This window comes from Canis lupus, chromosome 7, assembly GCF_048164855.1.
Source record: "Canis lupus baileyi chromosome 7, mCanLup2.hap1, whole genome shotgun sequence".
Classification (NCBI taxonomy): Eukaryota; Metazoa; Chordata; class Mammalia; order Carnivora; family Canidae; genus Canis; species Canis lupus.
Window position 1 is genome coordinate 11348300 of NC_132844.1, and position 23868 is coordinate 11372167.

At 35.7% G+C, this 23868-nt stretch overlaps 2 long non-coding RNA genes across 2 annotated transcripts in view; one reads left to right on the top strand and one right to left on the bottom strand.

The window, feature by feature from the left end:
* The window catches only part of LOC140636228 (uncharacterized), a 49870-nt gene extending 29052 nt beyond the window's left edge, over positions 1–20818 (bottom strand). Inside the window, exons 1-2 of the long non-coding RNA XR_012033523.1 lie at positions 20745–20818; positions 16500–16567 (exon numbers count right to left, since the gene is read on the bottom strand). This is a non-coding gene — a long non-coding RNA (uncharacterized lncRNA). The remainder of the gene's footprint in view (positions 1–16499; positions 16568–20744) is intronic.
* The window catches only part of LOC140636229 (uncharacterized), a 320561-nt gene that overhangs the window by 190503 nt on the left and 106190 nt on the right, over positions 1–23868 (top strand). The gene's annotated exons all lie outside the window — the stretch shown is intronic.

Here is a 23868-nt window from a genome sequence, read left to right on the forward strand (position 1 = left end):
TGACCTGAGCTGAAATCAAGCATCAGACACTTAACTAACAGCCACCCAGGCATTCCAGTACATGGAACCTAAATGGTAGCTCTATGAAATGATAGGTTAAAACCTTGATTGTTGTAAGTTTGGACAAGATGAGGGATTTGTGGATCAAGATAAGCTGTCTTTTTAAGATGGAAAAAATATTTTTTTTTTTTTTGCTGATGGAAATATTTATGTAGAGAGAAAAAAAAAGAAAGAAAGGAATTGTAGGAGATATTGGAATAATGTTGATGAGTTGCTGAGACCAAATACGATCTAATTTAAAAATGAGGGGATAAAAATTAGAGCAGACAACTCACCAAAGAAGATATGCAGTTGACAAATAAGTGGGTGAAAAGATGTTCAACGTCATATGTCACAGGGAATTGCAAATTAAATCAGCGAAGAGATATTACTGCACACCTGCTAGAATAGCAAAAATCTAAAACACTGACAAACCGAATAATTGTGAGAATATTGAATAATAAGAACTCCCAGTCTTTGCTGGTGGGAATACCAAGTGATATACCCACTTTGGAAGATGCTCTGGCAGTTTCTACAAAGCTAAGCATAAGTTTATTATACGATCAGCAATCTCACTCCTAGATTTTTACCCAATGAAGTGCAAATTTATATACACACAAAACCTGCAAAGAATGTTTACAGCAACTTTATTAATATTTGCAAAAACTCAGAAGGAAACAAGATGTATGTAGAATACTGCATATAGGACATTATGCATTTGTCAAAAACTGTACACAACAAAAGAGTGAATGCTAATGTCAACTGTGGACTTTAGTTAATAATTGTGTATTGACAGAGTTTCATCAGTAGTAACAAATGCATTATTAGTGGGTACTAATGAAAAAATGTTAGTAATAGGAGAATATGTGGGGAGATAGTGTCTATAAAAACTTCTGTAATTTCTGCATATTTTTCTGGAAACTTAAAATTGCTGTATAAACTACTATTCCAAGATGCAAAAATCAACAGAATTATAAAAATATTAAAAATAAATGCATGGATTATCTTCTGATCCAAGCAGAGATGTTTCATAGCAGGTAAGAAAATAGCATATTAAGGTGTAGATGCTGGTAGGTGGTGGAAATTATGTTCAATTGTTTCAAATTCTTAGTAAAATAAGAAAAGTTTTAATCTTGGAGTGAAGGTATTTAAGTATTAGAACTTTGAGATAAGAAGAGAATATGTGAAATAATCTCATGTGAATAGAAAAATCAATGTATTAGGAAAGCATAGGATAGTTGCTATGCAATTCAGGGCCCAATTGACATCTTTGGTTTTAATTTTAAAACAAGATTGGTCAATGTAGTTCTAATATGAACTACATAATAGTAGTATATTGGTTCATATATGTGGTTTTAAACCATAATATGTTTTTTTTTCCCTCCCTCCAGACTTACTCAATTCTATGTTACATATGTAGGATAGACAGACATTGGATATAACTAGAATTGTGGTTTTGCATAGCAAATATGGTAAAATGTGAGGGATGGAGAAGAAAATGCATGAGAGTATTTTTAATGCATTACCATATGTATTAGTCTCCTACGGCTGCCATAACAAAATACCACAGACTGGGTGGCTTAAACAATAGGAATTTTTCCCCCCACACACAGTTTTAGAGGCCAGAAGTCCAAGACCAAGGTCTTTTCAGGTTTGGGTTCTTCTGAGGCCTCTCTCACAATTTAGACAAGTTCTTTAAGTTTTGTCACTTTGTAGCAAGGATCACCTTCCTCTAGTTTTCAGTAACACCTTCGATATTTCCATTTCAGTTTTGGTAGAATCACCTCTAATGTCCCTGTGTCTGCCACAGTCTCTTCAAGGCCATCTGGGATTTTTCTTTTCTTTTCTTTTTTTCTTTTCTTTTCTTTTCTTTTCTTATCTTTTTTCTTTTCTTTTCTTTTCTTTTCTTTTTTTCTTTTCTTTTCTTTTTTCTTTTCTTTTTTCTTTTCTTTCTTTTCTTTTTTCTTTTCTTTTCTTTCTTTTCTTTCTTTCTTGTCTTTTCTTCTTTTCTTTTTTCTTTCTTTTCTTTTCTTTCTTTTCATTTCTTTTCTTTCTTTTCTTTCTTTTATTTTCTCTTTTCTTTCTTTTCTTCTTTTCTTTTCTTTTCCTTTTCTTTCCTTTTCTTTCTTTTCTTTCTTTTCTTTTCTCCTTTCCTTTTCTTTTCTTTTTAAAAATATTTTATTTATTTAGACAAGCCTGGGTGGCTCAATTGATTAAGCAGCTGCCTTTAGCTCAGGTCATGATCCTGGAGTCCTGGGACTGGGGACCTACATCAGACTCCCTGCTCAGCTGGGAGGAGTCTGCTTCTCCCTCTGCCCCTCACTCTGCTCATGCTCTCTCTCTCGCTCTCTGTCTCTCTTTCTCTCTTTTTAAAGATTTTATTTATTTATTTTGAGACAGAGAGAGTACATGCATGTGAGTGAGAGGGGAAACAGAGGGAGAGGGAGAGAGAGAATCTCATGCAGACTTCCCACTGAACATTGAGCCAATTTGGGGCTTGATTCAACGACTGTGAGATCGTGACTGGAGCCAAAATCAAGAGTTGGATGTTTAGCCAGCAGAGCCACCTTAGAGGCTCCTGGGCTTTTTCTAACATGCAACTCAAATTTATCTAGCTTGTACCCATTCCAAAGCTGCTTCCGTATTTTCAGGCATTGGTTACAACAGCACTCTATTTCTCAGTGCCAAAATCATAGTTTGCTAGGGCTGCCATTAATGAATACCACAGACCAGGTGCCTTAAACAATACAGATTTATTTCCTTGTAGCTCTGGAGGCTAGAAGTCCAAGATCAAGGGGTTGGCAACTTTGATTTTTCCTGAGGCCTCTCTCCTTGGCTTGTAGATAGCCAACTTTTTGCTATGTCCCCATATGATTGTTCCTCTGCACACTCCCCCCACCACCACCACTGGTGTCTCTATGTGTGTCCAGATTTCCTCATCGTAGAAGGACAACAGATAAATTGGATTAGAGCCCACACATATGGTCTCATTTAACCTTAATTACCCCTTTAATAGGCCCTGTCTCCAAAGCCACATTTGGGGATGCTGGGGGTTTGGGCTTCAGAATATGGATTTTGAGGGGAACACAGTTCAGCCCACAGTACCATGTAATTTAAGATTAGTAGAAAGGGAAGAAAGACCATGAAATGGAAAAGAGTGGCAAAATAATAGGATTATGAAATGGGGGTCATCTTAATGCCAAACTTGGAGTTTAGATGCTTGGAAAATAAGATTATGGAGTGTTTACAGTTCTTCACAATGGCACAGTCTCAGATACCTCTGTGGAAATAAGCAGCAAACATAGAGAGAAAGACCAGATCAGTTTGGGGAAGAGGTTCAAGAGCCTGAGAGGTCAAGGTCATTGGGAAGACCATGTAGGTGTGTTTTGAAATAATGAAGAATTTAAACAGGAATCACATAGAATATAGGGTTGGTGAGCAGGAAATAAAGTCATTGAGGAATCAGGATTAACGTGTTGGAGGTACATATATGACAGCAGTAATGAAGGTGTATATATGAAGCAGTAATCTGATGTTCTAGTGTGGTGGCATGAGATTTAAAACTGGGGAATTTAGGGATAAAGGAGGGAGAATTCTATGGAAACAGCAGTGAGAATTAAGGAGGACACAATTCCTGCTGACATGTGGAGGCCTGAGAGTAGTGAGAGAAATACAGTTACTCCTGCAGAGCAATCAGAGTCCTCAGGGAAGAATTAGGTTCCCTTTATAGCAAGAAAGTACAGGGAATATTTATAAAAGAGTTTGGTGATGATGGTGATGATGATGATGATGATGATGTAGCTTTAATTTTCAGTGCTCTAGAAGTTAAAGGGTAAAGGCAAAATGATGGGGCTCAAGAGAAGTCTACTTTAAGTGTTTAAGAAATTGAAGAGGGGGTGCAAGGATTTCAGGAATTGTAGATAAGAGGCTCAGTAGGAATTTACAGGGCCTATGGACATTAGTGAGCAGAAGATGAGAAATGACTTAGAATTCTGGGCATTTCTCTGATATTAACATGAACAGATTAAAGGGGTTATTTAAATTAGTCTCAGTAGATTCAGAGCAGATCCCGGTGGCGAAGCTGGAGGTATTGTACATAGATGATTACTATTACTATTACTCTCTCTGGATATATGATAACGGAGGCAGCAGTGTCTGTGAAAGGGGTATCTTAATCCTTGTGCTTAACCTGATATTGGAGATAAAAGGTCTAAGGGAAGCTTGTCTTATTCCCAATATAGGCTTCATGTTGTTTAGTTAGTGATTACCGCTGCTGTTTGAGATGAGTTTTCTTTATAATTAATCAACAGCACATGGCACCAGCTATATAGCTATTTATTTATTAACTTTTTCCTTACTACCACCTTTCCCACCCCTCACCCCTAACAACCATCAATCTGTTCTCTGTATCTATGAGCTTGTTAGTTTCAGTTTCAATTTTCTTAGGTTCCACGTATAAAAGAGAGATTATATGGTGTTTGTCTTTCTCTGTCTGATTTATTTCATTTAGTCTGATGCCCTCAAATGATGAAGCTTCCTTCTTTACACCTGAATGGTATCCCTTGAATATGTGTACACCATAGTTTCTTTATCCATTTATCCATTGGTAGACACTTAGGCTGTTTCCATATCTTGGCTACGATAATGCTAGAGTGAACATGGAGGAACATATATCTTGTTGAGCTCGCGTTTTTTTCTTCTTTAATAAATGCTCAGAAGTGAAATTGCTGGGTCATATGCTAATTCTATTTTTAATAGTTTGAGGAGCCTCCATACTGTTTTCCATAGTGGCTGCACCAATTTACGTTGCCACCGGCAGTGCACAGTGGTTCTCTTTTCTCCATATCCTTGCCAACACTCGTTTCTTGTCTTTTTGATAACAGCTATTCTAATAAGTGTGAGATGATATCTCATTGTGGCTTTGATTTGCATTTCTCTGATGATTATTGATGTTGAGCATCTTTTCATGCACCTGTTGGCCATCTGTATATTGTCTTTGGAAAAATGTCTGTTCAGATCTGCAAATTATTTAATGGGATTATTTGGGGTTATTTTTTACTATTGACTTGGATGTTGTACTTGAGTTCTTTCTATGTTTTGGATATTAGCCTCTTATTAGATATGATTTGCAGATACTTTCTTCCATTCAGTAGATTGCCTTTCAATTTGTTGATGGTTTCCTTTGTTGTGCAGAAGCTTTTTAGTTTGATGTAGTCCCATTTGTTTATTTTCACATTTGTTGCTTTTTGCTTTGGTGTCAGATTTAAAAAATAAGCACCAAGACCTGTGTCAAGGAGCTTACCACCTATGTTTCTTTTATTTATTTATTTATTTATTTTTTAAACAATTAAGACAGTTTTATTTATTAATTTTTAATAAATCTATTTTTTATTGGTGTTCAATTTGTCAACATATAGAATAACACCCAGTGCTCATCCCGTCAAGTGCACCCCTCAGTGCCCGTCACCCAGTCTCCCCCAGCCCCCGCCCACCTCCCCTTCCACCACCCCCGGTTTGTTTCCCAGAGTTAGGAGTCTTTCATGTTCTGTCTCCCTTTCTGATATTTCCCACTCATTTTTTCTCCTTTCCCCTTTATTCCCTTTCACTATTTTTTATATTCCCCAAATGAATGAGAGTATATAATGTATGTTTCTTTTAGGAGTTTTATGGTTTCAGGTCTTATATTTGTTTTTAATCCATCCTGAGTTAACTTTTGTGTATGGTATAGAGATCATGATAGAGTTTCATTCTTTTGCATGTAGATATCCAGTTTTGCCAACACCATTTATTAAAGAGATGATTTTTCCCATTGTATATTGTTGGCTTTTTTGTCACAAATTAATTGACCATTAATTGCAGGTTTATTTCTGGGCTATTTACTTTGTTCTGTTGATCTATGTCTTTTTTAAAAGCCAATATCATACTGTTTTAATTACTATGTCTTTGTAGTGTAGTTTGAAATCAGGGAGCATGATGCCTCTAGCTTTGTTCTTTTTTTCCTCATGATTGCTTTGGCTATTTGGGGTCTTTTGTGGTTCCACACAAATTTTGTAATTTGTAATTTATGTAAAAAATGCCCATTTTTGATAGGGATTGCAGTGAATCTGTACATTGCTTTGGGCAATATGACATTTTAATAATATCGATTCTTTTAAGCACAGAATATGTTTCCATTTATTTGTATCATTTTCAATTACTTTAATCAGTACCTTACAGCTTTTAGAGTCCAAGTCTTTTATCTCCTTGGTTAAATTAATTCCTAAGTATTTTATTATTTTTGATGCAATTATAAATGGGATTGTTTACTTGATTTCTCTTTCTGATGGTTGGCTTATTTGTGCTCTGCTTTTGTGTGCTTCAGAGCACTAGTATCTCTTAGAAGTGAGCTCATCTTGTGCCCTAGAAGGTGCTGCTGTCCAGGGGACACCTTTTGACTGGTTGGTGTTGGAGGCTAGACGAGCTTGTGTTCATGGTGCCATCAGACTGTAATAATTGGTATCACTCAGAAAGGAGCTCATACCCCTATCTGGCACCCCAACTTTTGTGGCTGCTGCCAAGGACACCTCTACATTGCCTTTGTTGGCCAGAGGAGCTTATACCTTTGTGTCCCACAAAAGAAAGATTTATTAAACAGATATTACCCTAGGGCACAGCAAAAGCCAACTGACCCAGGAGCTTTCTGTGAAGGGAACCTATCAGATAATCATCATGGTTGCAGCCTGAAGTACAAATTGCTAATTAAATACACTTTGAGGGGCTGACTGTAATCCTTTCCTGAGACTTCAAGGGCAGATAGTATCTTCACCTCTCCTCTGCTGCATTACAGAGCACTAGTCTTTCCTAGAGGGGAACTCTATATGTGTCTGGTGTCCTGGATTTTTCATCTGGTGCTCTGATTTTTGCAGCTGCTCCTCAGGGGATGCCCTTTGATCTTCTGGCTCTGGTGACATAAAGGGCCTCAATTCCTGGGTTCCCCAGGACTGTGGCAGTTGGAGACAATTGTTGGTGGGCTTGTACCCCAATGGCACTGAAGAGACAACAGACTGAGGCCCATCTCCTCATGAGTAAAAGATTCTTTGCTTTTCCTAGTGCTTCGGCTTGAGGGGGGTTGGCTTCAGATTTGACACACATCTAGTGGCGTATGGAGGAACATATGCTCCTCAAGGAACATAGGCTGTAGATGACATCTTGGTGATCTCTCTGCTTTACTCCAGCTCACCAGTATCTCCCAGAGAAGAGCTTATACAGTTGTCTGGGGCCCCAATTTTTGCAACTGCCCAACAGGGGACATCACCAGATCATCTGGTTCTGGTGGCCAGCAGAGTTTATGCTTCAGGTCCCACAGGATTCTATATTTTGCATACTTTGGAAAGCTTCTGCCTAAGGGTCTGGCTTCCAATCAGCTTGATCCTAAGTATTGGGATCCTCCCCATAGAGACCCTGATAGGTCTTGGCACATCCTCAACTATTGAGAGCTATGAAAAATATGAAAATATGAAAAAAATAATAGGCTGCTGGGACATGAATAGAGTTTTGAGAGATAATAAAGAACTGGGACAGAGTCTTAAAAAAATGCTTATCTTCTAAAAGAAGCCACTCCCTCAAGACTGAGAGAGGTGTTTTTTTCATCTCTTATAAAAAAAACTTAGGGGCACAGTCAATTAAACATCTGACTCTTGATGTCAGCTCAGGTCATGATCTCAGGGTCATGAGATCGAGCCCCAAGTCAGGCTCCACGTTCAGCACAGAGTCTGCTTAAGTTTCTGGGTTCTGTGTCTGCCTCAGCCTCTGCCCCTCCCACCTCCTCATGCTTGCTCACAAGCTCTCTCTATATATAAAATAATTAAATAAATCTTAAAAAAAAAAATAAACCAGCAGAGACAGTCAAACAAATGAAGAAATCCAGGAATATGTTCCAAAAAAAGAGCAAGATAAAAATCCAGGAATAAAAGCTTAGTTAATGGAGAGTTCAAAGTAAAGGTCAAAAATATGCTTACTGAACTGGAGAGAAGAATGGATTAACACAGTGAGAACTAGAAAGAAGAGATAGAAAACATAAAGTACCAAATATAAATCATGGAGTGAAGAATGGAATAATTGAACTGAAAAATTCATGACAATAATTCATTATCAGATTAGGTGAAGGAGAAAGGATCAGTGAAGTTGATGGTGAAGCTGTGGAACTCACCCAATCAAAGCAGCAGAAAGAAAAAAAGAATTAAAAAAAATGAAGATAGCTTAAGGGACTTTAGGGAAAACATCAGATGGACTAACATTCACATGACAGGCCTCCCAGACAAGAGAGAGAGAAAAGGGGAGAAATATTATTTGAAGAAACAATGGCTAAAACCTGCTAACCTAGGGAAGGAAACATATATCCAGATCCAGGAAGCCCAGAGAGTTCCAAATATGATGAACCTAATGAACCTCACACCAAGACCGTTATAATTAAAATGTCAAAAGTTAAAGACAAGGAGAGAATCTTAAAAGCAGCAAGAAAAAATTGCCTGGGGACACCTGGGTGACTCAGCAGTTGAGCATCTACCTTTGGATCAGGGCATGATCCCGAGTCCTGGGATCGAGTCCCACATCAGGCTCCCAACAGGGAGCCTCCTTCTCCCTCTGCCTGTGTCTCTGCCTCTCTCTGTGTCTCTCATGAATAAACAAATAAAATCTTTAAAAAAGAAAAACAAGCAACCAGCTTGTTAGGTAGATGAGAACTCTCCCATAAGACTATCAGCAGATTTTTTAGTAGAAACTTTGTTCTCTGAAAGGGAGTAGCAGAACACATAGCAGAGTACATTCAAAGTGCTGAAAGAAAAACAGACGAGAAACAAGCAAAAAAATTCTGGCCAAAAACATTTTACTCAGCAATGTTATCATTCAGAATTGGAAGAAAGACAAAGAATTTTCCCCACAAGCAGAAACAACTTTTCCCTTCCAAACAAAGGGGGAAGGAAAAGAAAATTTGCCTGGAAGATGTTTGTTTGTTTATTTAAAAATACAGAATATCAAAAATAGGTACTTGCCTGCTCTGGGCAGCACAGGAATATGCTTTCTCTCTCTCTCATTTAGGAGGTTTATCAAGCTCTCTGATTTCATGCTTCCGTTTAGTCTGCAGGTAAGATGATTGTTTTGTCCTACTCGAAGTATCATGCCCCTCAGATATATTGATAGGATAAGAGATTAAAATCTGGGAGACTTTGGGGATATGTTGTCAAGCTCTGAAGAGCAAATCTGAGGCTCTTTAAATGCGGTAATAAATATCATGTGAAAAACAAGTCAATTTTCTTGATATCTACTAGCACTCAGAGAAGCATGCCTTTTTGGTGGATTTTGGTAGGTTCCCTGTGGAGTTTGGATGCAAAATATAACATGTTTGTGTGTATTTCTGGGACATTTTTACTAACTGACCTCAAAGTCTGCCTGTTTGCAGTTAGGCCCTTTCAAGAAGGCTTTACATGCTGTTCAGGTTGCATTTGCAATTCTGGTCTTTGGGTGGCTCAGTGGTTGAGCATCTGCCTTTGGCTCAGGTCATGATCCCAGGGTTCTGGAATCGAGTCCCACATAGGGCTTCCTTCAGGGAGCCTGCTTCTCCCTCTGCCCTATGTCTCTGCCTCTCTCTTTGTCTCTCAGGAATTAATAGACAAAATCTTAAAAAAAAAAATTCCTGTCTTTGACTCTTAAGCAAGAATATCCAATCAGGTCGGGAAGCTATATGGGTTCCATAGTATATTTTTTTTTTGAAGGACAAATACAGGAGGAACCTGTAGGATTTAGGACACACATTTATATATTAGTAAATAACTTTTTTTTCTTTTGAGAAACTACTCTTAATTTACAGAAGGTTTCTATACAAATTGAATGCCTTATCATAAATGAGGCAAATGACATAAATCTAAAGTGTCTGTCATCTGATATGTGTTGCATTATTTTCTGAACCATAAGTGTCATATTTGAAGGATGTTTCATCCTCAAATGAAGGTTATTTTTACGTGTCTATGTAGCCCTGTCTCTAGCTTTCTATTTGATACTGGGGATTATCAGATACTAAAATCATCTTTTGATATATTTTTATGCGTTGATTTATTTTTAGTCTTTCACACTAGAAAGGAAGCTTCACGAAATCAAGAACTCTGTTTCATTTATTATTCTATAACTCATAACTAGAAAAATATTGGAACATAGGAATAGAATTTAAAATATATATATTTTTGAAGGACTCCATGAAAGGGGATTACCTAAAATTGATGTTCTGGATCTAGAGAGCTTGCATTCTCCCATTTTACTTTCTCTGTCAATCTCTCTTTCAAATCGCTATTACTCTTTTTTATACATTTATTTGGTAATACCTTCAAGAGTCATTCTGTTTTGGGACAACTGGGTGGCTTAGTTGGTTAAGCATCTGACTGTTGGTTTTGGATCAGGTCATGATCTCAGGATCCTGGGATGGGGCTCCATATGGGGCTCCATGCTCAGCGGGGAGTCTGCTTGAGGATTCTCTCTCCATCTTTCTCTGCCCCCCCGCCCACTCATGATCTCCTGCTCTTGCATGCACTCTCTCTCTCAAATAATAAGTATTTTTTTAAAAAGTCATTTTTTTTCTGCTAAATGTATTAATGGGAAGTGGGATTCTAGGAGATGATAATAGAAGAAACTGAATAATTCTTTCTCTAGAGGGAGTATTTCTGTCATCCTCTAAGCATCAAGTAAGAAAAAATAGATATAATACTTTACATAAATATTTTCACATTTCTCTCATCATTATGCAACTTATGCAATCTATCTAGAATTCCTGATATACTAATATTTTATAGTATAATTAATATTCAGTTTTAACGATTTCACCCTTTATGAAATTGCTTTAGGTTGCAATTACATGGCTTGTGTAGAGTAATTAATTAAGCAGCTGCTTTTGAATCCGTATCATATGATTTGACTCTATAACCTCTAATAATGATGATTCTATTACCAACCATGAAAAATCTTTTCTCTAGGCCTAATTTTGCCTTTATTGGAATTTACTCTAACCCTTCATTATTGTATTGTAGAATACTGTATGAAGAAACAGAAGATCAATTTTCGTTATATTTTTTAGTAATAATGATAAAGCCTTTCCACTTTTTAAAATTACATAGTCAAAGAGCCCTACACAGCATTTTTAGCAGAGAAAAAAATTATTCTGATAGAATATAATATCATATTCAAACAGCTCCTAGAATTTTCTTTCAGTGTATTCTGAAATACTGGCCTTATTACTTTTTTCAACCAGGGCATTCATATCCATCTAACAATATCTAAAATCAAATTGAGTTCACAGGGAGTCCTGTCGCATGTCTTCTGGTGCTTTTGTAGCCAGACCTGTAGTAAACTAGAATAATAGCATTAATAATGATATCAAATAGCACATTTTTGGTGAGCTCACAATGTACCAGATGCTGTGTTAGACATTTTACATTTATCATTTTATTATAATACCTACTATGAAATAGATATTAATATTATTTGTGTAATTTAGGGAAGTTTTGGAGCCTATGATCATCACATAGCTGACAAGTCATATAAATATTAAAAGCCAGGAGTGCCTCTGTGCTCTATAATTATGCCAACCCTTTATAGCCAGGATGAGACATAGGTGGCCAAGGATTCATTTGTTGTATAACCAAATCTGATTCTTAATTGTGGCCCTTGAAAATATCAATGACATAATAATTCTTGTTTAATGAAAGGAAACATTTAATGAAAAGAAACCTGTGCCTGGGCAACTCAGGTGTTAAGCACATAATAGTAATGACACTGTTGTTGGTTTTTGTTTAACAAAATGATTTGTACTTTGTCACTTATACATATGACAGGCTAAAATTTTCCATCATTCACTGAGTCTAGCTAAATCACTAAATTCATTCTAACAATTCTGTAGTACAGATTTGATCATTACTGTCATGATTAATCACAGTATATGTGGCATTTTTAAGAATACATGGAAAATGTTCCAGCGCACAGATTTCAGTACAATGTTTGGTATCTTTCAAATCTCTAGTTACTGCACTAGGGCAGTAGTTAGTACCTCCTAAGAACTGATGCCCTGACTTCATTTCAGGCATTCCTACAGCATGAGGGTGTTTGGAATAATTAGATGTGACCCAATCGATACTCAGAGGCTCCAGTGATTCTAATCAAAAGAACATTTTATCATTAAAAATACAAACATTGGAATGGTTAATTTTATATATTTCATTCCTGTCAAGCTTGGTCACCTCCAAAAAGTGAAACCTTTTTTTTTTTTTTTTCCCCGTCTGCCTTCTTTCTCACTCCCACTGGGAAAGAAACACTCTTGGGGAAAAAATAATATAAATACACAGATCATTATATCTATATTTGGATGAGATTCTCCAATTATGTTTTTTTAGTCAGCTCTATTTCACATTATTCACATGCCATCTTCACTTTCACTGAGTACTCAGAAGACATCATATCCAGTCATTAAACCATACTACCGGGATCCCTGGGTGGCGCAGCGGTTTAGCGCCTGCCTTTGGCCCAGAGCGCGATCCTGGAGACCTGGGATCAAATCCCACGTCGGGCTCCCGGTGCATGGAGCCTGCTTCTCCCTCTGCCTATGTCTCTGCGCCCCTCTCTCTCTCTCTGTGTGACTATCATAAATAAATAAAAAAACTTTTAAAAAAAATAAAAACAATAAACCATACTACCTCATATCCTCAGTTTTTGGAAGAATATTTTCTTCCAAATATTTTCTACTTCCTTGCCTTGACCAAATTCTGGTGTTTCTGTGTGGGTACTGCTTCCCTGGGGCTGCTCAGTGTGTGGCCACTGGGTAGTAAATTCTTGGATGTAGATAGCATTCTCAGACTACCTCATCGTTGCTTCCAACCCTTTGTCTTATTTACCATTCATTGTACTACTTGACTACTGACGTCTACCTCCTGGTCATTGACCTACATTTTGAAGACTTTAATATGTGACTTATCATCTTTTTGCATATAAATTCCAAGCTTTAGCTCATATGAACATACCTTCTTCCACCTATCCCTCACAATTTCTTGACATTCCCACTGTGAACTTTGTTCTTATAAGACCTAAGTAGTAATGCTCCACACACATTCCTTACAGTGAAGATAAATGCAGATAATGTTCTTCTCATAACGTTTTTTATAAAGAGCTCTATTAGAAAGTCAAACAAATGAAAGGGAAAAAACTCCCAAATATCTGGCTTGAACTGAGAGATGAGGGAAAAGAGAGAGATTTTTATTTTTTTTAATTATTATTATTTTTTTAAAATTTTTTAAGAGAGAGATTTTTAAAAACAATCATTTTCCTAGCAGTTACTGCAAATTATTTTGTAATTTTAGGATTCCAGATAGTAATTATTAAGCCTCTAATGTATTAACATTTTCTATTTTACCAACACAATCACTTGGTCATACATGTATCTTGTTCATTGAAATGCTCTAATTTTGAAATCTTAAACTCTAACGCTATACCTGGTAATTGGCATCATATTTTTTCATCCTCTTACTCATGGATTCCTAGTTCACCATATTTCCAAAGGCATTTTGACATTCAGTCTTTTTAGCTTGTTTTAACCACTTGTTATTTGAGTGTTCTTGGGCTGCTTACTTAATTCTTTGTGTTTGAGTTATTTCATTTGTAAAATGAGTTAATAATGACACCAGCTTTATGATTAAATAAGAACAATAAGAACAGTTTCTGGCACACAAAGATTACAAATTAATTCTTAGCTATTCACATTAATTATACTATTCATATCATCATTATTATTCTATTATTCTTCATCAATTCTTGAAATTAGTTCTTTCCTCATTTTTAAGCCTTCTTTAACTAAGATTCTTCAGTGTTTACATCCTTTCTTCCTTGTAGGTTCAACTGCTCTGTTCACTTTGCCTTTTCCTGGAGCCATGTAGCCCAAGGCTAGTAATAAATTAATCTCATAATCACATTCTCTGTTTGTTTTTTTAAGCCTGTAAAAATATCTTTATTACAAGTCTTGTTAAATACTTCACTATGTGAATTATGGAATGTCTTCCATTCAATGGAAGACAACTGTGCTGAATGCAGTTTGCCAGTGGCCTGTTACAAATATCTTCATTATACGTCATTTAAATAGTTTACTACACGCACTATGAAATGGATATTTCTTCTGTTCACTGAGAAAACACTGTGCTAAACCCAGGGTGCAAAAACTTCCTAGAATCATCTTTATTTCACAAATCTTTTTTAAAAAATCTGTTCCACCTGTTTTTTTTTGGGGGGGGCATTTTAGAAAAAGATCACTGGAAGAATAAGTTTGTACACTTTCTCTGAATTTATTTTATATTTGAGGTATAATTGACATATAACACCAGTTTCAGGTGTACAACATATTGATTCAATGTTTGTATGTATTGTGAAATAATCACCACAGTTAAGTCTAGTTACCATCTGATGTTCTCTGTTTCTGTACCCACACTCCTGAGTGCTACTGAAGAAAAATCACAACCAAAAATTGCTAAGAGCCATTAGAAATTCATGGTTCCCATTATCAGCTGCCAGTTCAATACTTTTTTGGCAATTCTATTATAGGTCAATAGTCAGCACCTTCAATATTCCCTTTGGTGGCTATTAAAAAGTTTCACTGAGCTCCTAAGGTCCCCTTTATCTTTAAACACCCCTCTCCCCCATTATCCATGGCAGATCTTGTTTGTTTGTTTGTTTGTTTGTTTTTCTTTCTTTTTTATCTTATTTATTTATTGATGAGAGACACACACACAGAGAGAGGCAGAGACTTAGGCAGAGGGAGAAGCAGGCTCCACACGGGGAGCCTGATGCTGGACTCGATCCCAGGACCCTGCATCACGACCTGAGCCAAAGGCAGATGCTCAACCACAGAGCCACCCAGGTGCCCAATGATCTTGTTTCTTACTTCAAAATTTAATATAAAAACAAATAGATGTGAGCTTCCTGCATTTCCTAACATCTCTCATTATAAATTTATCTACACTCATCTCATGGATATTTCCTGCTTTCCCTAAGATGGAGGAGTATTTGCCCCTCCACTAGTGAAATCTAAGCCATCCACCTGACTTTATTTTATCTTAGCTGTTCCTGTGTCTTCTAGGGAGCTACTTTATCACTCATGTTTGATTCTTAGTCTCAAAAACCCAGACCCCAATGTGTTACATTAAGAGGAAAAGGAAAGAAAAACCATGTAACTATTTCTCCTTCAGAGGCTTCTCCTTACTGCTAGAGCCAGACTCTCAGCCAGTAAAGTCTGTGCTCATTGTCCTCATTTTCACAGGCTTGTCCTGAATTTCATTTTCTTATCATTTTGGTTTCTACTGTCCATCCGCTAAATCTACTTTGCTAAATGAGCTTACTGAAGCAGTATTTATAATGATCACTAACCTGCGATAAGCATCATGCGAGCTATGTATCTGCATCTACAACGTCTACATCTATCATTCTCTCCAGAAGTGACTCAAATTCATTTTAGGAGACAAAAAAGACAGTGGATAGAGCTAATGTACAGATGGCTCAATTCTCCAGCCTCTTTTTCACTGCACAGAAGCTCGAGGGTACCCACAAATGGTATAATGTTCTTGTTTCGATCAACTGTGGTTCGTGGGATTTCTGATGCTGCTTTAGTAGCAGTTTTTTTTTCAGATTATAGGAATAATTTTCAAAATTGTATACATTAAGGGAACTTTCTATAGTATGGTCCCTTTGGTCTATTCATTGCACATCATTATAAAACACTGTGATAAAATAGAATGGCTGTCAGGCTGGTCCACCGGGCTCATGGGCTCTGCAGAGCCCTGCTAACTGCCACTGTGGCAGGGAAGGGCCAGAGGTAGAGAGAGTGAAGCTGTGTGAGTATCTTTTCTATAAACCCCAGAAGCATCACCTTCAACCAGAGCTGTTCCATCATAAAATGGAATACATTTAGCTTCTCTTTAAACTTTGTTCAAAGAATGTTTCCATGGCCAAATCTAATGAATTGCACAGAAACTTTGGCATCAGACACACCTGGGATTTAGCTTTAGGTCTCCTACTTTCTCGCAGCCTCCTCCAAATTAGTTTTTGTCCTATATTTATCCATAAGACAGGGCTGTGATTCCAAATGTCAAGGCTGTAAGACAAAGGCCTAATACATACAAATGATAACAATGATTACTTTTACTTATAAACCGATGAGATGGATAACATTATCTTCATTGTATAAATAAAGAAACCATGGCTTTAAGATAATATATAAATGCTGAAGATGACTCAGCTGGTCATGAATAGACTGAAGAGATTCTGATCTGATTCAAAAGTCCATACTCTGAAACAAGATGGTACTTTACATAACACAGAAAGTGCCAAGCCAATAGTAAGTAATAAGAAGGATCTTAACAGAATTTCTGTCACATAATACATTTGTAATTAAGTTTCTTCCTTACATTTTTAAGCTGGGTTAAACTTCAGAGATTTTTGATAGTTGTGCTTTTGCTTGAAGTTTAAAATACATCTGTAATGGAGACAAAGTCAATACTGACATCTCTGTTTTTCAGGTAAACATACAGAAATTCATATGATTAAAAGGAGTAACTTGAACATGATTAGTAAGTGGCACCATTATTTGTGTATTTGCATTTTCTCTATATTGAAGTGATTTATGAAAGACAAATTTTATATTCCACTCAGGACACAGAAGAGCAATATTATAAAATAGTTCAAAACATTCTTATTTAATACCACTTAGTAATAGTATTAACCTGAGAAAGTCCTACTCCATCTTTTCATTTTCCTTTAGCTTTTAAAAACATTTTCTTTAAAAATAGTTCCATAAAAGAAAGAATGAAACATATAGAGTATATTTCTGTCTCTAAACTGGAATGTTAGTTCTTTAAAAGAAAAAGTTGAGGGGGATCCCTGGGTGGCTTAGCAGTTGGGAGCCTGCCTTCGGCCCGAGGTGTGATCCTGGAGACCCGGGATCAAGTCCCACGTCAGGCTCCCTGCATGTAGCCTGCTTCTCCCTCTGCCTGTGTCTCTGCCTCTCTCTCTCTGTGTCTCTCTGTGTCATGAATAAATAAATAAAATCTTTAAAAGAAAAAAAAGAAAAAAATTGAGATTGAACACTGATTTTCTGTGAAAGTTTAAGACTCTAATAGATGAAACTGCCCTTTATTGTCTGTGGCTATATATGCTTCAGATAGTTTCTTTCTTACATAATTCATGTTTACTATTGAGATCCCTCAGTAGGCTAACAAACAATTTGGTTTCTCAGTATATACTGTGTAGTGGCTTCTGTACATTTGGTGACTAATGACAATAAAAATACTAACCTGTTTTTAAGGCATAAATTGTCACTCAAATGTTCACAAGTGAAATTTTGAAATATGACAAAAGAAATCAAAAGGAAAGCTACCTAATGTAACAGATACACTTATTAAAATAAGGAAAGTTTTCTAACATTAGATATTACATAATTGATTCCCTAGTCCCGATTTGCAATAGGAAATAGTTTTATATTGAGCTTTTCGGTAATATGCTTTACTTGTTCATTGACAAAATATCAAACTGATTAAAAAGAGTAGAACTTCTGCAGAGACTACATTGAACTGTGGATTCCTTTGTTGTGTGAAAATTTAGGCTGGTGGTAATAATGTCCATCATATTGATATGTACTACAAACAGATGGTTTGGTGGTTATCAAACATATCTGCTTTGTTTTGGCATTCTGTCTCCTTCAAGAGCTATTTATTGACTCATATATTCAACTACTATAAACATAATGCCTTATTTAGAAAATGTATTATGACAGAATAAAAATAAGAGCACTAGTCAAAGACATAGCTTGCAAGAGCTTGATCATATAATTCAGCATATAAACACATTGACATGTCTATATTAAATAAGGAAAAGTTAGGTAATCTCATTTTATTTATTATATTGTAAATTATATAAATAGATTTAATCAGGTGTCCTTAAGTTTTCAAGCAATATATAAATTATAGGGCACCTACCATGACATTTCATTCTCACACATATCTATATGATGTCTCTTTCATCCTATGGTGATTCACAAGGGAAAATGTTTTAGAGATCACTTTAATGTCATGAAGGAGCTTTGTTATATTTTGAAGTTAACAGTGTTATTTTAGTTTTTCTTTCTTTCTTTCTTTCTTTCTTTCTTTTTTAATTTTTTGGTGTTTCATATTAAAAGCTTTAGCCATTCTTATATATGCAGGAATGCATGACAAGAGAGAGATTTTTAGCTGAGACATTTGTAAGCCTTGTAGGTAAAAACCCAGAATGTTTTGGTTTGTTCCCTTGAATGCTCCATGAGAGTCCAATGGTGAGAGAGAAGTTGGGCCATGGCATCCTGGAATCAACAGTGAATGAGATTTAGGGACAACAGTACACCAGCCCCAGCCAAAAGAGGTTCTTCCAACCTAAAGGTTCTATACAAATAAGATTTTGTACTGTCCTCTTAATGATAGATTAATTTCTACTTACTAACAAGTAGTTCTGTGAGGATATAATTCCATCTGCATGAATTATGACATTTCTGCCATTTAACTATCACCTCTGCTTTTTCAGTCATTAGGGAAGAAAGTAATTAATAACAGCTGTTATAAATAGTTCATATCTACTCTTTGGTTTGTCAAGATTTTTGTTTGTTTTAAGTTCTGGAAAAGTAGCAAATACAGAGTATCTCATTTCTTCTGCTACAATTTCACCTTAAAGATGCCTCACAGCCTGCTTTGTGTACTGTATTTGATAGAGTAGTGTTTTTCACATTGAAGCTTACACAAATAGTTGTGTTTCCTGAAAAGTCTGTCCGTGTCAAACATTTATCAACTTAAAAGAGAGTTAAGTAATGGCATATCCATGTGACATATATGAAATATGATTATGATAATCAATTATGTAGCATTAACTCTATATATTTATTACTTTTGCCATTCCACATCTCAAAACAATCTCCTTAAACATTAAAAAAATTAACTATTTAAATTTAAACTTCCAAAGAAGTGGCCAAAAATAATATAGAACTCTTGTATACTTTTCATCAGTGGCACAAGAAATTAGATGCTCAGGGGACGCCCGGGTGGCTCTGTGGTTAAGCGTCTGCCTTTGGTTTAGGTCATGATCCTGGAGTCCCCGGATCGAGTCCTGCATCGGGCTTCCTGCATGGAGCCTGCTTCTCTCTCTGGCTGTGTCTCTGCCTCTCTCTCTGTGTATCTCTCATGAATAAATAAATAAAATCTTAAAAAAAAGAAATTAGAATCTCAGTAAACATACTAAAATGGAAAATAAAAATCAGTTAATACAATGAAATATGTTTTGTTAATGTATTTTCAGGTCATTTCCTTGGACTCCATTTGTGTGTAACATTGCTTTGTGTAATTTATCTCTAAATTTCAGAGGTTGATCAGTGTTTTCCAAGTTAATGATTGAAATATAAAACTAATTTGAAAATGGTTACAAAAAATCTGTAGGTAAGAAGAACTTTATAGATGCTTATAGTAAACACATTATCATGTTGATGTGTAATGTGAATTCTTCAGGTAAGGAGAAATACAGTAAACACTCTCAGTGTTCCTCCAATGCACTATAAGATTTGCTTACATTTCGGTGTCTGTCAGCTTGACTTCTGGTGGTCAACATTTACATCAGGGTCAGAATGTCACCCTGGGTTACCAGAATATGCTTTGTCCATCAGCACACCTGGTTAGAATTGGCTAGAATTTAACGTTTCTTTGGAGGCAACTCTGTGTTGACATAGCTGACGTGGCTTATTATTTTGAAAAAGCTGTTAAAGATGAATCCTTGTTCCATTCCAGTAAAATGGACCTGAGAGTAGACGGGGAACAATTGGATCTGGATCCTGGTCGAACTGCAATTTACTATGTTGATGAAAAACCACCTGAATTTTCAATGCAGGGTCTATAAGTTGGTGTTATCACTGTCATTGTGGTTGTGACACTAGCAGTTACTGCTGGAGTTGTTGTGCTGGTTATTTCCAGAAAGAACAGAATGGGAAAGTATGAGAAGGCTGAGATAAAGGATATAGGTGAGATGCATAGGGAACTCAATGCATAATGACTAGAATTTGAGGAGTAGCTACAAAACAGAAAATTATATTACAAATGTATGAGCATGGGGACAAAGAGATCTTTGAGGTCTATTATTTTGTTAGTTAACATCTTCTCTTTGTAATAGTGAAACCTGTACTCTGTATATGAGTAGCTTCAAATTGACTTTACCAATCTTAAAATTTGACCACAGTGTCCTATTTTGCAGATCTGATATAAACCCCAGAACTTGGACTGCATAGTTAAAATTATTTATGAGGTGTGTGCCTTAAATAGGCTTCCACAGTAGAGTTTGAATGACTACTGCCTCATCCATTTGTGATTGAGAGCTGCCTTTCTATTTACTTTGTGTCTTGTACATATAAACATATTTTTGCAACCTGTGAAATAAAACATTTTAAAACTGAAAAAAATTATTATTGGCTGATAAATCTAAAGTTGTACTTACTCCAGTTCCCTTGCCCCTATATAATTTTGAAGCATGCATTTTATACCATTTCCAAGATTTTTCTCTGAGACTTTAAGCTTTAGTCACTCACTGCAATAGCGGTTTTAATGCTCCCCTTGTTGGCCTGTACTTTTTTTTATCACTGACTATCTTACCTTTTTCATTGTTTCTCTGCACCCCATAGTCATGACATGTGCTTAATCCTTCTCTCAGGGTCTTCTGTCTGGGGGAATCAGTTAAGATAATACAGAACAGTAATAATTATTTAAAAATATATGTTACAGTCCCATGACATTTTGTCCTGGGTTAAAACAGTTGACTTTCTGGATTTTGGTGTGATATGCACTTTTCCAAGCAATGGATATTTCCGTGAGAATTCTCTTTCACTTATCTGAGTCCATTCTTTTTGAAATTCTCTGATAAAATTATGAAATATCAAATCCAGTGAGTTACAGCTGTTAATACTTTCTAATTTGGTAGAAGTCTACATACAGTAAGAAAAAGTTCTGATGGATATGAAATTGAAGTATAGTTTAAGTTATTTGTTACCTAACTAGAGATCCATTGGCGAGTTTATCAGCTAATGATATGAAATGATTATAGCTACTAACTTACAGTCATGTCATGTTCTATTTGTGTGAGATAAAAACTATGATAAATCTCTTTCTTTATAAAGTTACCTAAAATATTAATTTTGCCAATGAGCTTATGCTCATTAAATAGATGTCAAGTGCCAAAACTAGTGAGCAAAATAGATTAGGGTACTGGTGAAGTGCTTTTGACCATAATTGTCAAATAATGGAAACAACAGCTCTAGCTATTAGGAGTTTACAATCCTTCACATAGGAAAAGGGGCTAGTTATCAGTTGTAATAGGAATTTTGAAAAGAGCATTTATGAGTAGTCTTTAGAGTAGCCTTTATTTAGCCCCTTGTCCAATCTTATAATTCCTATAATTCCTTTCCTTTTTGGGGGTTAATTTTGTTTGGAGAAGCAAACACATCTCGTGGGGAAGTTAATCACTAATATCAACGTCATTAGTGGTGTAGGAATTTCCCTTCCATTGTCACTCATGAGTATCTTTAAATGTATGTTGTCACTCCCTTCATATTCTCATTGCACATACTTTTCAGGGTACAAATGCCATGTTTGGTATAAAAGAAAGTATGAAGTGGTTATCTATCTTTCTGCCTATTTATCATCTCCATATATCCCTTTTTTGTCACCAATAAGTGAGAATTAGACTCTCTTTTTCAATATTAGCACACAAAAAAATCTCCTTGGCTTCTCACAAAGTCCCAAGGCCTTCAAAATGATTAATAAATAGATTAAAATCATGTAAAATAAATTTAAAAAATTCATACTCCCTGGGCCTTGTACAGTCATACTGTCAGCAGGCAGTATGGACTTAACAGCCATCTCATTATAGTGTATTCTTATGGATTGTCAAAAATAGGAAGAATGATTTTATGAAGAGTTTTTTTTTTCACATTCTTTATTTAACATTTTATCTTTGTAAACAGGATATATTCTTAGTAGTTGATAAATGAGTCACTGAGATTTTTAAAATTCTACTGTCACACTCTCCTGAACGGCTATTGCTTAATTTATGGTAACCTGCCATTCCTTATCTAACAGCTTTGCATTCAGTGTTTCACTTAATGGACTCCATTTAGCTCAGGAAATTTATGTTTCACATTATCATGGGCTTTGTTTCCCTGGTAAAACCAACATCAAATATCATAAAAGAGAGGGAGAAGAAACAAAATTCAAAAGGCAAATGTACTTGCAGTCCTAAAAAAGATAACTTGTTTTATTTTTCATCCCATAATGAATAAAATGGCTAATATTGTCTTAACTTGGAGGTGACCTTACTATACTTTAAATAATGAAAGGAAATGATTTATGATGATGCATTTTATGCTATTACATTTGGACATGTATAAATGATGTGCAGAGTTTGTATAATGCATCAATTTACCTATGTTATCTGAAGGTACAGTACCTTTCTCTTTTTTGGCCGAGTATGTACTTCTGTGTATAAAAAATTATCTTAAGCCATACTCAGAACAAAATGTCCTCAATTTCCATTATAATATAAATATAATCTGAAAAGCGTATATTCAATTTTATTAAGTAAAGCTTCTGATACATTGCTATGCTTCATATAAATATATAATAAACAAAAAGCAAGGATCTGTCTCAATGAGACATTTTCATAAACTGATTATCTACATGCTAATCTCATTTTTATATTCATATTATTTCATATTACTCATTTTTAGAAGTTCAATTCAAAATTTTACTTCAAGGATGTCTCCTCAATAAAGTTTAAACAAAATGTTTTAAAAATCCAGATTATTTCTTATATGGCTAGAATAATGATGATATACATCAGCATATATTATTGTGGCATATATTACACCTGGGTCTTATGATTTAAATTAGACAGGATTTAATATGATATACAGACAGCTGGGAATAGTCATACCCATAAGAATCAGGTGGCTTTCCTGTGTTATGGTATAGGATAAAAAGATAGTTACCTAGGGACATTGAGAGACAGTGAGGATCACCAAGCCAGAAGAGGGAGTAAAAGGGTTTAAATCTTCTCACCACAAAAAAGTAATAGTAAGTGTGTGATGTGGTGGAGGTGTTAGTTAAAGCTGTGGTCAAAATCATTGTGCAATATGTAACAAATAAAAGTTGTATACTTTAAGCTTAAACAATGTTAATATGTCAATTATATCCCATTTAGGCTAGAAGAAAAGGAAAGAAAAAGAAAAACAAAAGAATACTATAATGACTCAATATCTTTATTGCTGATAGTCAGTAATGAAGGGCTAATTAAAAATCTACTTCCGTGTCAGCAAAATTGATTGAGTTGGTAGATTAAGAAATTATGATAATTTTGAAAGCAGAGATCTTCTGTACATCTATGGATTTAGGTTTTACTGACTTACTTTAAGGATATGAATTTTTTTAAAGATTTTTATTTTTTTTATTTATGAGAGAGAGAGAGAGAGAGAGAGAGGGATTGGAGACACAGGCAGAGGGAAAAGCAGGCTCCATGCAGGGAGCCTGATGTGGGACTGGATCCCTGGTCTCCAGGATCACACCCTGGGCTCTAGGCTGCGCTAAACCTCTGAGCCACCTGGGCTGCCCAAGGATATGAATTTAAGAGCTCTGAAAATGTGTTATTTCAGTTTTGGGACACAAGATTTATTTTTTTTTCTCAGAAATCATTGTTTTGTTTACTTTCATGCTATGTTTGTTTACT